The sequence below is a fragment of the Amblyomma mixtum genome, chromosome 1, assembly GCF_055824585.1.
Source record: "Amblyomma mixtum isolate Tamu chromosome 1, ASM5582458v1, whole genome shotgun sequence".
Taxonomy (NCBI): domain Eukaryota; kingdom Metazoa; phylum Arthropoda; class Arachnida; order Ixodida; family Ixodidae; genus Amblyomma; species Amblyomma mixtum.
This window is the reverse complement of record NC_143012.1, coordinates 107963042-107976538: the sequence shown is the minus strand read 5'-3', so window position 1 is coordinate 107976538 and position 13497 is coordinate 107963042. Positions and strand designations below refer to the sequence as shown.

General features: G+C 46.1%; 1 long non-coding RNA gene across 1 annotated transcript; it reads left to right on the top strand.

Moving 5' to 3' along the window:
• The first annotated feature begins 2974 nt into the window (after positions 1–2974).
• LOC149367481 (uncharacterized) lies at positions 2975–9040 on the top strand. The gene is made up of 3 exons (XR_016287172.1): positions 2975–3069; positions 3864–3939; positions 8780–9040. It is a non-coding gene; the product is annotated as an uncharacterized LOC149367481 (long non-coding RNA).
• Positions 9041–13497: the final 4457 nt, after the last annotated feature.

The following is a 13497-nucleotide window of genomic DNA, read 5'->3' as shown; positions in this document are numbered from 1 at the left end:
GGGATAGAGTATCATTAGCCAATGTCGAGTTGTTGGTAGAAGCGATAACAGCCATACAAATTTCCTCCCATAGCCGCTTTGCTGCTGCTCTGGAGTTCGCCTGGCCTCTGCTATAGCTCCGCTCCTGAAGGGGTCGCGGAAACCGAGCATATATTTATTTCCCTATGACGCGGGGTTCAGAGTAAAACGGTGCCGAGGGTAGCACCTAAGTGCTGGCCAGTTTCGAAGCGCATTCAGCTACAGCATCTATGTGAAATCGGCTTGGTTTAGCGACGACAAGGGCAGCCAGCGAGCAGCGCACAGTTCGTCGCCCGGCGCAACCGCGGGCGGCGTCGTTGCCGAAAGCTCGGCTCGCTCAATGATTCGCTCCGTAGCTTGCGAATCGCGCACGCAAGGCTGGAAAATCGAGCAGCGACTGGCCTGCGATTGAGCGAGCCTTTATGCCCACGTTTGCAGCACAGGTGAACAAATTTAGCACACATGTATGCATGGAATATCGGCTGCGTTGCGACGATTCTTAAGCTCGTCCTCGACGCCATCATCACCGTTCGGGTGGACCCGAGCATATCTTTATTTCACTACGAGACATAGTTCACAATAAAACGTACTTACAATGCAAAGAGCAGCACCTCAGCGCTAGCCAGTTTCGAAGCGCTCTCAGCTCTGGCATCGAAGTGAAACCTCCTAGGCTTAGCTACGAATACGGCAGCCAGGGAGCAGGCCGAAGCTCGTCGCGCGGCGCGCTCGCGAGCAGCGTCATTGCTGAAAGCTCGGCTCGCTCACAGATTGGCTCAGAAACTTGCGAATTGTACTCGCAAGGCTGGCAAATCGAGCAGCTAGCGGCTGGCCTGCGACTGAGCGCACGTTCGCAGTACAGGTGAACAACAATTAGCGCACGAATGCTTGAGATACCGGCTGCGTTGCGGCCACGTTAAGGCGATTCTTAAGCTCGTCCTCGACGCCATCGCCACCGTACGTGACACACAGTCCTCGACGCCATCGTCACCGTACGTGACACACAGGCTGAGAACTTGAATTCGAGTACGTGCTAAAGTAAGCTGCTCGTATTTCTCGGAACAATCTGAACTCGAAAAGACAGTTGCTTCTGTCGGCTTCCATGCATGTGGGCTCTTGCTAGTGAAAGTACACTCGAACAGGATGCGGCGAGTGCGGGCCGCTGTTGCATATAAGCTAAAGTGTGAAACAAGTATCGTCGTAGTTCCGTAACGCAGTTGATATCACAGTAATCCGCTTGTACGGGTCACATTTAAGCTCTGTTTCATGTAGATCTCCATCGAGCATGCCAGTGTCGCGTAGAGTAATGCATCGCAGCTGCTCTTTGTCCTACCGCTCGCGTCGAACATATCCGTGATATGGACCAGTTTGCGATACGGTGCGTTTCTTTGCCTTTTTTGTCGCATTTAAGGGATTTTCGCTGCCGTCAATCGAAATTCCATTCCGTCAACAGCGTCGTCTGCGCCGTCGTCTGCTAGGACACCCGGGGATGGGATCACACGATCGCAGCTTCTACAAACGACATGTCAGCAAAAGTATCTAAAAGCGCTTTGGTATTCGCATTTAATAAAGAAATAAAATGAAAAAATATAATTTGTTTTTGTTGCGAACACAATTCAAATATTAGTAATGAAAAAAGCACATTTGTAGGTTTTTTCAACGAAGCAAAACTGCAGCCGTCGTCACGTTTTGTGTTATTTGGGTTTTCGTAGCATTGTTTGAGTGCTCGTGCTGTGGACGCGTGTATGAAGAACACAAGTGTGTTTTGGAAACCAACGACGAGAATTACGCCCTGTCAACAATGGTGATTTTGAACGGGTAAAGCCGTGAAGAAAGGTAGCGCTACGACTTCTTGTCATCTGGAGAGGCAACGAAGAAGAATGTGCGGTTTTGCTAAGCCTTGATGAGCCGTCTGAACGGTGAGTCCCGTGTACGTTTCTTTACTTCTGATCTCTATTCGCACGCGTTATTAGTGTGCGCCTATATAGGGATGGCAGTGCAGGCAGTCTGCGTGCGGTTGCCTCAGCTATAATGCGTTAAGGCCGATTCACACGACGGTCTGTTCGCCCGCGGCCCGCGGCCCGCGCACTACGTATTCATGCGTCACCACATTGAGAGGCGCGCTGTCGGCCGCGGGAGCGGGCGAACGGGCCGTCGTGTGAATCGGCCTTTACCAGAAAAGAACGGGCGTATAGGCCGCATGGCAACTGTTGCTCCATAGTCTCTATCTGCGTTTAGTACTCGGGTGCCGCGGTAAATAAAAATGCCACCAGTTATCACAACAGAGTTATGCGGTCGCTTGCTAGCGCTTCGAAAAACAACAGACAATGTTTACTACATTCCAATAGCATAGATTTGTGCTACGTAGGAGAGGATGATGAGCGTGCAGTGCCACGTTAAAGAGCGCTCTTGCTAGGCCAGCTGCGGACAGACAAGGGAACTGACAACGGTCGAGTTGCCTCGCGGCTGGTGCCCGTCGGATTGATTTGTGCTACTTAGAAGATGACGATGAGCGGCAGTGCCGCGCGACAGAGCACTCGCGCTAGGCCAGCTGCCAACAGACAGTGCTCAGTGTGTGTACTCGTCGGATTAGTGCTTACGCCTTAATATTTGTCATACAATTTTTTCGGGGACAATGATCGCGTGTAAAAGGCTGGGGCATATCCCTTGCCTAGTCATTTGTAAATTTTTATCTGTGCTTCCCCATGGAACAGAATTTGACACAGTATTATGTCAAAGTTAGATCGTTCTTGCGTCTGCCCTGAGGTGTAGGTGTCGATGCTTCCTCGCCTTCAGATTTTGAGAACTGTTTGGGATGCAACTGCGCACTTATTTAGGATTTCAAGCTTTTTGCTATATCCCTCGTTTGTGCGGCCCGCTTTCAAGTCGTTCGCTATATCGGTGATGGTTTGTTATTGATTTTCACTTTCTCTAATTTATTCTTGGTTGACTGCCACCAGCTGTGCTGCCGGCGATTCTCCGCGCTCGGAACTATTCCCAGGCACGAGACCCTACCCACAGACCTCCCTGCACCACACTCACCAGTTTTCTTCGGTATTTTTTTCCCTTGCTCTTACTTGCATTGCCACTAGGCAGTTTTTATTTCTGTGCAGATTTGTTAAATGCAATACCAATTTTCGTTTCATGCTGTGATGTGAGATATCGTGCTTTTTGCTAATGAATGCATGCCTTTTCCATCCGCCGCCGCGGTGGCTCAGTGGCTATGGTGCTCGGCTGCTGACCCGAAAGACGCGGGTTCGATCCCGGCCGCGGCGGCTAGAATTTCTTTGGAGGAGAAATTCTAGAGGCCCGTGTACTGTGCGATGTCAGTGCACGTTAAAGAACACCAGGTGGTCGAAATTTCCGGAGCCCTTCACTACGGCGTCTCTCATAGCCTTAGTCGCTTTGGGACGTTAAACCCCATAAACCAAACCAAACCTTTTCCATCGTCTCGTCATTTGTGCAAAGCAGACGGGTCTACTGGTCGCTACGTTCAATTTAAAAATACCTTCGGTGCTGCTGCAAAGCACCCTAGTAGTAATAATTAAATCCTGTGCATGCTATATTCGAATAGTTACGCTCTTTTCATCATGCATAAAAATAGTGGTATTCCAGCCAGCTCATCTTTCTATGCGGTTGTGACAGTCATGTAAATCTACGGAAAAATGGATATCGGTGCATCACATACAATCTGCTCATTTCTTTTGTCATGGGCCATCTCATTGCTTTTTGTGTTCCTATGTTAATACCTTATTCTAATTTATGAAGCAGTAGACAATTTCTTCTCTTGTCATTCATGACATTGTTACGGCCACTGACAACAGTTGCTGTGACATATTTATTTGCAGTTGCCAGCTGCCAGTATCTACTGGGCCATTCGTGCTTCCAGCTTTTGGCTGTGCTCTCTCTCCTCAGCTGTTTGTGGTAGGTATTGTTTTCCAGTGATGCATACCTTACCTGCCTATTTAGAAAAATTTCGTAGACATAGGCTCACAGAAGGGTTTAGAAATGCATGCAGAGCTCTACGTGGACTTAGCAGCAGTACCTCTCTGTATAATCACATGAATCTGATTCTGAATTACATGAATGTAATTGCATGATCTGTATGAAATAGTCGCTCATGAAGCTTTTGACTGCTGCTGTTAACATAATGGAGTTTACACTGCTTCAGGTGCAGTGACTATTTCACACATGTTGCCTCTTATGCATATGTGCCCTCTGAAAGGGCGAACATATTCCTTTATCCCTTTAAAAAACATTGTGTTCTATCATGATGCTTTACCGGTATTTCTGGTGTATAGACCAAAATGTCACTCAGTATTGTAACATGAAGCGGGAACTCAGTTTGTCCAATGTTTTAGAGGTAACATGAAGCGGGAACTGAGTTTGTCCAATGTTTTAGGGGTCCTAAAACATTGGACCAACACAGTTCCCACTCGAGTTATTGATCACTTCGCTCTCGCCCTACCATAAGCTTGCCGTCCAGGTTGGACAAATTGGTAGAGCGACTGCTCCAGTGAAGTGGTGGTTCTGAGTTCGAACACCGGACCAGGACGAATCTTTCTTTAACTACGAAGTTTCTGTGAAAGCTGTATAGCTTTCCTTTGTAGCCATTTGGCTGTGCTCGAGTGGATGTCAATGAATAATTACTCCTTATTACAGATCTTTTGTCAACGCCAAACTGATTCAGTAGAAACAAATAGTAGAAGGGTAAAAGCATGCTGCTCCCAAAAATTCATTAAGCATGTTATAAAATATATGCTGTATTGTTTTAACTGCTGCAAAGAAATAACGGTGATGTTAGATGCCCAGCCCCTATTAGGTAAACATAGCTCGCAATTAACACAGTGGATGGAAAAGAAATATGGACTTCAACCCTCACAACGACCCTCACCCCAGTAAAACAAAAAGTGCCAGTGTTGCCATACTTGAGAGCTTTGCTCTTTAAAAGTGCAGTAGACTGCTACTCAAAGTTGACAAAAAAATGCGTCTCGTTTTCTGCATGTGCATTCCACAGTGCTGGTGCCATTTTCACTGGCCATTGACATTCAGTCGCATGATGTGCACCCCGCTCCTCGAGTTGATTTTGTTTGTCTTGTGAGCCTGCCGTCAAAATCAGTGCAGGATAATGCTTCCCCAGTTGATCTGCAGTTAACCTTGTCCTTTGCCAGCTGCTGTCACCCTTTCTCCACAGAGAAGGGCGGTGGGAGTCCAAGCCAGGTGGAGTTGAAATATTTGACTAGTAGTGGACAGGGATCCTGCGGTTTGTTGAGGACACAGGCAAATTGGAGACTTATGGAAGAATTTTTTTACCAGCCAAAAAAGACGCATACACAAGAGAGAACCGCACAGGACAAGGGCTGGTAATAGCCGTAGTCCTCTGTGGTTCTCTCTTGTGTATGCGTGTTCCTTGGCGGGTAAAAAAATTCCTCCGTAAGTCTCCAATTTGCCGGTGTCCTCCACAGATTGGAGGATCCCTGTCTGTTACTAGTCAAATTTCACTACTCCACCTGGATTGGACTCCCACTGCCCTTCTCAAACTTTTGAAATCCTGTTGCCCTAGCAGATCATCAGCTGTCGGTTGTATTACTTTCGCTTCAGTGAAATTTGACATGTAGCGGACAGGGATCCTAGAATTTGAGGAGTACACAGGCAGACTGGAGACTTATAGAAGAATTTTTTTACCAGCCAAGGAAGACGCATACACAAGATTCGTTGTCTGTGTTTCACAACTGAAAGTTCTAAATGCGTGCAAAAGTGTATCGTGCATTCGCACGTATTTTGAAAACTCAATTTTTGCAGCGTTAGGTTTTCGGAATTGGAGCTGTAGCACTGCCGCCACAGAATCCCGCTCGTTAACAAAGCGCACACTTATTTGCTAGGTATATATTCGGTATACCGCAACCAGTACACGTCACTGTTTGGAAGGTTCTGTCGCGAAATTTCTGATTGTGCAAGGTAGCTTTTCTTTTAAATTCAAGCGCTCTCTATTTGCTTTTTCCTGTGCATATTCATCGGTCGTTTCAATTCGGAAGCGTTGGTGCTGCAAGACGTGCATACGGAAGCTACGTTTGTGCACAAAGCTCCTGAATTTTTGAAAGCGCAGCTCTGACAGTTCTCGTTGTCATAAATAAGTACAAAGCAGCCTAATCTTTTTGGACACACCATTTCATGCTCTTAGCTGTTTCTGAGAAACAGGCTGCCTTTTTTTCTGTTTTTGGTGTGAAACATTCCTAACAACTTCTTTCTTTCTCCATGCACAGATAGCCTATGCATACACGGGCAGCTTGATTGCAATATTTAGGGCAATATTTATAACAGGTGCAGTGAGCCTTGGTGCATGTGGACAGAAATTAAGCTAGGGTGGGGTGGGGTATTTTCGCACAGGGTAATGTTATGCGGAGGGTTTGGCGGATTGAAACCGAGTCTTTCTGAGCTCTTATTAGACGTCCCAGCACCAGGACAGTAGTTGAGGCTTTTCTTCTTTGTTGTCTAGTCAATGGTTTCCATCACATAAAAAAGCCTTAATTCTAGCTATCCCGTGGCCGTCTAACAGAACGATGCAGATATACTGAAGTGATCAGTGTTGCATAAAAGTAGTGAGAACATTGCAAATGCAAGACAACTTCATTGGTTTGCAGTGCACTAACGTGGCAGTCATAGAGAATTACATTTGCAAATCTAAATTGTGCATAATAGTATGGACTGGCACGTAATGTGCGAAGTAATCACAGTTATCTCGTTCATGCCAAATGCTAGTGTCAAACATTGTCAGTATTGCATATTTATAAAGAGCAGACATGCTGCGCCTAACTTGTCGTTGGATAGACTTTATTACTATGAAAGCAAAAAGTTTACACATGGCTGTCGTGTTCTTGCGTGGGAAGTAGTATTACCTTAAATGAGTATAAACACCAAATTTTTGGTTATGTGTGTTCTTTGTAGCGACGTGCTGGGCATTCGTATACATAGAATTGTTGCATAGTATTCGTCTCCAATCGCTAAATAATTACAACCAGATTTCTTTTCTTCCCTGTTTCAATAGCATAGCAATTGCTATGACATCAATGTTCAGTATAGGTTATGGAAGGCACAAAAAAGCTACGATATCGCTACTTCATCGTTTTAATTAGTTACAATGCTAAAGCCAGCCTGCCTTAAGAGTCGGAATCACAATGAATGACGAAGCCGCAATTATATTGCAGTTTTCCTCATGCCTCCCCTGGCTTATACTGACCTTTGATGTCATTGCCATTGCTCAGTTTTTAAAAGTGAAGCAGGAGAGAGAAGATATTTAATTACAAATTATTTAGCAGTCATAGGCGAATACTGTGTGGTTATCCTTGCATAGTAATGCCTTATGCATCATTAAAAACAAAAAAAAAATGTGCAACTGAAATTTGCTCGGCTGCTGACCCAAAAGACGCGGGTTCGATCCCGGCCGCGGCGACTGGAATTTCTTTGGAGGAGAAATTCTAGAGGCCCGTGTACTGTGCGATGTCAGTGCACGTTAAAGAACCCCAGGTGGTCGAAATTTCCGGAGCCCTTCACTACAGCGTCTCTCATAGCCTGGGTCGCTTTGGGACGTTAAACCCCATAAACCAACCCAAACCAAACTGAAATTTGTTGTCTGCCTCTTTGAGATAAAAAATGTTTGAATTTTTCCTTCACTATTTTAGAGCATGAAATTCAGTTAATGGTATCTGAGAAACAGGAATTGCAACAGCCATTTCTCTTCAGCAAGAAAACTGTCATTGGTTTAAGTGTTTTCCCGATTCAAGGTTACCCTATATTTTAAACTGCACAATGTATTATTTGACAAGAAACCGTCAAGCACAATAGGTGTGGTTTTAGAAATGACTGGAAGTGATAAGGGAATACATTTACTTAGAGCAGGTAGTGACCGCTGATCCGGATCATGAAGGGTAATAACTAGAGGAATATGAATGGGGTGGAGTGCATATGGCAGGTTCTCTCAGATCATGAATGGCAGTTTTTGAATACCCCTCAAGAGAAAAGTATACAACAGCTGTATCCTACCGGTATTCACCTATGGGGCAGAAACGTGGAGGCTAACGAAGAGGGTTCAGCTTAAGTTAAGGACAACGCAACGAGCTATGGAAATAAAAATGATAGGCGTAACGTTAAGAGATCGGAAGCGGGCGGAGTGGGTGAGGGAACAAACGCGGGTTGAGGACATCCTAGTCGAAATCAGGAGAAAAAAGGGTGCTTGGGCAGGGCATGTAAGACGAAGGCAAGATAATCGCTGGTCCTTAAGGGTAACGGAGTGGATTCCAAGAGAAGGCAAGCGTAGCAGGAAGCAGCAAAAAGTTCCATGGGCGGAGGTTTGCAGGAACACGGTGGACATAGCTGGCGAAGGACAGGGTTAATTGGAGAACATGGGAGAGGCCTTTGCCTTGCAGTGGGCGTAGTCAGGCTGATCATGATACTTGCAGAAGAGCTTGCTCATGTTAAAATTTTCATTTGGTAAATATGTGCTTGTTTTACATGCACACAGCTTTTGAAAGGACTAGCACAGTGATAATTGTATTGGGCTTCATAAAATTGTAGCTCTGAATGAAGGTTTGCAATGAAAGGTGTCTGCACTTGGTCACAATATAGGTACACACTAATAGCGACATGACACACACGATCAGTACATTCTAGTTGTATTCTTTCTTTTTTTTCATGGGGTTATATGCAGGATAGTGAAAAGGGCATTGGAATTGACTCTTACTTGCATTATTTTCATTCATGTTTGCAGGCACCCGGAGAAATGCACGCATAGCCAAAGCTGCTTCACTCAGCCGAGCAAGCTACGGCATCATCCAGCATCTTAGTTTCTTTTGAGCGCTTACAGCTCACTGCGGTGGATTTGGTAGATGGGTTTACTTTGCTTTTGGCAGTGTTCTTGGCATTTAATGTCAAGTACACCCCAAAAACAAAGTGGGCTTGTCTGCTGCTTGAGACACTAATGGGGCTTGATCCTAGCGAGCGCCTCCCGAGCGTGTTTTGGGCAGCCACAGCAATCACAGCAATGACTTGAGAAATAAAAGTTATCAGTGTTGTACATTTGTGTCATTATTTCTTGAACCATTGTTATTCCCAACGCAGACAGAGCACCATACTAATGTGCAAACTGTAGTGTAGCCATAAAGTAGTTGTATGAGCAAAAATTATTCTAATCAAAGATTATAATCACTTTTGCTCACTACTCTTTTGTAGATGTAGCGCAGGTGGATCCTGCAAAACATATGACCAACTTGCTCTGAAGAATACGTGAAATAAGAAAATTAGTAGGATACATTGAAAACACGTGAAACTCCCTTTGAAGGAGTAAAATAAGATCTGGGCTGATACTCCTTGAAGGAGTATAGTCACTCTAACAAACGGAGTCCTGGAACTCTACCTGAAAGAGTAGTAGGATGCTGTTTCAATGTGGTAGCTTTACTCCCTCGGAGGAGTGCCTGTACTCTTTGTCCAGAGGGAGTAATTTTATTCTGGAAAAAGGAGTGGAATACGGGACAAGCAAATACTCCTCCAAAGTGTGTTCTGCGCACTCCTTTAGTTCTAAGAGTGTGAGTGATGCGCTTCCCAGCCCACGAGTGGCGCATCATTGCAGGAAGCCCATTCTCTAGCGTGGGTGGAATGTACTCTTCGTTCTCTATAAAAAAGCTTATATATTGCTAATTTTTATATATAAAACTATTTCGCGATCCCTCTTCGGTTCGGTATATCCGTTTTAGCCGTACCATTCAATGTTCGACCAGATTAAGTGCACATTTGCTGAGTGAGTAGTAAGGGCTTTAAGTCTGCACGCTGCCTGGAGCCGTTTTCCTCTTGCCTTGTACATTTTGCGCCTTTTATTGGTTGGTGGAACGAAAATCGAGACCAGACCCATTTGGTTTGATTTGGTTTGGTTTATGGGGGTTTAACGTCCCGAAGCAACTCAGGCTATGAGGGACGCCGTAGTGAAGGGCTCCGGAAATTTCGACCACCTGGGGTTCTTTTACGTGCACTGACGGGCCTCTAGAATTTCGCCTTCATCGAAATTCGGCCGCCGAGGCCGGGATCGAACCCGCGTCTTTCGGGTCAGCAGCCGAGCACCGTAACCACTGAGCCACCGCGGCGGGGCTCCAGACCCATTTCTATCCTACGGAACCGCTATCCTGCTATTTACCTTATACGTGCTCTCTGCTAGCCCTTCTGCTGTCCCGAACACAGATGTGCTGAGCCTCCGAGTGCTCTCTGGTTCAGGCAACTAGCTTCGAACAGATTTTATGAGTAACACGTCGTGCGATGCGCGATAGCACCAACTACCATAATTCAATTGCAAAGGCTGACAAATTTTCCTCCTGTGAAGCTTAACCAGCTGCAGAAAGAGCTCGTTTCATTTACATTTATCTTTAGAGCGTCAGTAAAACACAGTGTGCTTGAAAGTTCTCAGTTTTAATCAAATCGCTCACGCTCCTGAGAAAAGCGCTGTTTGACTAACGCCACCTATGAGATTAAAAAAAAGGTCGAAAAGCGTGTTTCCCCGGATTTTTCTCTTTTCACAGCGGCAGCGAGCGTCCTCAACAACAATGCAGGAGAGAACTGCGCGGATGATGCAAAAACCTGGCAAGAAGAGCTCGCTGGCGCCGCCAGGAGTCGACAAGTTGTCGTGTTCTACACGCATCGCGAAGTCGTACGCGCACAGCGTGAAAGCCGAGGCAGAGAAGCAAAAGGGAGCAGCGAGAGCAAGAGCTCCGCACCTTGGGCGAACGTTGATTCCCTGTTTAAAAAAAAATGAGGGATAATATCGCGGGGCAAGTTGGCCCTTCTACTTCTGTGTCTCTGCGAGGGGTTCGCACGGGTCGCGTTGTTTGCCGCCGGGCGGAATTTAATTTCCAGCGGGTACGCGAAGAGCCCTCGCGTATAGCGGTGAAGCCGGTGCCCCAAGCGTGGCGCTGTCTGCCCCTCCTTTTTTTTGGTGTGCGCCCACCCCTAGATCGCATTAAGTGCAAACATGCGCCACTTCTCCTTTTGCTGGTTCTCGCTCAGACACCAAGAGCAAGCATCATGGGTGCCCTTTTTCTCCTTATCTATCGCTACCGCTCCGTGTTCGTGATCCATTTGCCGGGATCGTTTCCTTCAGACGAGAAATTGAAATTGGGCTATGTCGATACAGTTCTCCGTTTTCATCACAAAGAAGCTACTTTCGCCAAAAGCGGAGTTTTTATAACTATACTTGGTGAAACAATCATATACAGGTGTCGCCACCACCGGCCCACTCGTAAGTTAAACTGCGGGGCGTGAAGGTATTTTTTTTTAATGCGCTAGAACATAAACTCTTAAAGCTCGACCTGTACTGTTTCACGCCACCAGCGACGGTGGTCCGGAGAGAAAGTTCTTGCAGAGCTCTGGGCGATAGGAAACGATGGCGTGAATGCCGGATGTAGGCTCCTGGCCATACAAGGGAAAGGAAGGAGAAAACCCCGTTGTTTTCTGCGCAGCCGTATTATACCCGCACGTGACGAAAAGTTCTTGGTCCCAGTTGGAGTGGGTGGTATCAATAGAGTACATGGCGAGCATATCACTCAGAGTGCGGTTCATGGTTTAGGGTTCATGGGGGTTTAACGTCCGAAAGTGACTCAGGCTATGAGGTACACCGTAGTGAAGGGCTCCGGAAATTTCGACCACTTGGGGTTCTTTAACCTGCACTGACATTGCACAGTACAAGGGCCTCTAGAATTTCGCCTCCATAGAAATTCAGCCGCCGCGGCCGGGATCGAACCCGCGTCTTTTGGGTCAGCAGCCGAGCACCATAACCACTGAGCCACCGCGGTGACCAAACCAAACAATACAGTCATGCCAATTTGGCACTGCGTATATTTGTGTCAAATGTTTAGGGGAATCCCCCAAGGTGGAGTAGATTTGTAATAAGGGAGTAATTACTCACTGACGTCCACCTGAGCGCAGCCATACGACTACAAAGGAAAGCTATACAGCTATACAGAAAGCTGTATAGCTTTCCTTTGTAGCCGTATGGCTGCGCTCGGGTTGATTTCAGTGAGTCATTACTCCCTTATTGCATTTATTTACTTATTTATAATACCCTCCGGGCTATACGGCATTAAAGAAGGGAGTGGATATACAAAGTAATTTACCAAAACATAGAATTATGAGCATAATTTTAAGGCGACAGCTTTTAATGGCTCATACTACCTCACGGCGCAGGTAGTACGGCTCTCCATAGTCGGACTGGCCGACAAGTCCTCACCGATTTAAACATCAATTGCCCCCGACAGCTAGACTCTAAAAACGACATTCCAGCCTCATGGAGAGGACAATTCAAGGCACCTTCACTACCCAGGAATACGCACCCCCATTTTCATCAGTCAAGGCGACAAGCACGAGCCGAAGCCATGAAAAGGCACTACGGCGGGAGCGAGGGCGTGTTCTATGTCGATGCTGCGGGTCCCGGGGCAGGGAATGACGGCCGTCGCGGTAGTGAACCAAAACAAAACAATGGACGGACTAGTACTGGTTAGCCAGGACATACTGGCTGCGGAAGAAGGGGTGATTGCTTTAGCTGCAACACACACTAGCTCGAAATATATTCTTACAGATCCACAAACAGCGTATCCCAATTACCTCAGGGGCAGGATCGCACCACTAGCAGCTAAAATCCTGCAAGATAGCTACAGCCGTGGCTACCAACCCACACACAAACACTGCGCGGGACCCAGCAGCAGCAACATAGAACACGCCCTCGCGCCCGCCGTAGTGCCTATTCATAGCTTCGGCTCGGGCTTGTCGTCTTGACTGGTGAAAATGGGGGTGCATATTCCCTATCCAGTCAAATGCTTCCTTCTTTTACATCTCAAATGAACTTATCAAGTCTTGAGAACATTCTCAATGCTGATGGCCGAAGAAGCCTCAATTGTATTCATTGTAACCTTAGATCAGGGAGAAATAAGCGAGATGAACTCGATCATCTTCTTACTGAAGCCCAAGTACGCTTTGATGTTGTTATGCTTACTGAGACTTGGTTTGCCTCGAAGGAGGATGTGTAGACATATCAGACACATAAATCGTATTACATGAACCGTAGTGACAAAAGGGACGGTGGTGTTGCAATGTTAGTTTCAAATTTATTGGATTCTGAACATCTTACTGAATTTTCCTGTATTAACCCCTTTTATGAAACTCTTGTTATTAGATGTGGTACTACAGTATTGTGTGTATGCTACCGTCCTCCTTCTACCAATGTCCAGTTGTTTTTGTCTTTTCTTGATTCATTTTTAGAATTTGTGAGTGCAAGTAAATATAAATTAATTTTTGGTGGTGGCTTGAACATAACGTTGATAGCAATGTAAAACTAGAACTAGAATCCCTCTTAAACACTCATCCCTGTCAGAACTTTATAACATCAGCAACACAATCAACGACACTTTTAGACCTTTTTTTAAACAACTTCGATGCATCCCTCGTTAGAGC